This window comes from Rhagoletis pomonella, unplaced genomic scaffold, assembly GCF_013731165.1.
Source record: "Rhagoletis pomonella isolate Grant_MI unplaced genomic scaffold, Rhpom_1.0 Rhpom_scaffold_00249, whole genome shotgun sequence".
NCBI classification, from domain to species: Eukaryota; Metazoa; Arthropoda; class Insecta; order Diptera; family Tephritidae; genus Rhagoletis; species Rhagoletis pomonella.
In genome coordinates, this window is record NW_023458803.1 from 24,900 (window position 1) to 25,266 (window position 367).

Here is a 367-nt window from a genome sequence, read left to right on the forward strand (position 1 = left end):
ACGAATTACAAACGCTGAATAATTATAACTGACTAAACAAATGTGAAAAAATGTGACGTTGAATTTGAATTTTTAAAATCAGCACACTAAGCAACTATGTCTCACTCGTGTACTTGTGCACAGTAGCCATAGTAGTCCCCCCGGAGTGACTCGAACTTGTATGAGAAGTCATGATATTGCTACGTTGTAGTGTTTCGTAAATCCCTGAACTGGATGATCTATGCGTTGCTACTGGATGAACCAAATCCGGTAAGGTTTCGACAAATGCCGGCTTAAGACGTTCAGTTGATAGCGTTGTCGAGCGACCTTCGACTTTCACCACAAAAACAGTGTCTGAAATTCGTTTCAAAATCTCAAAAGGTCCTCG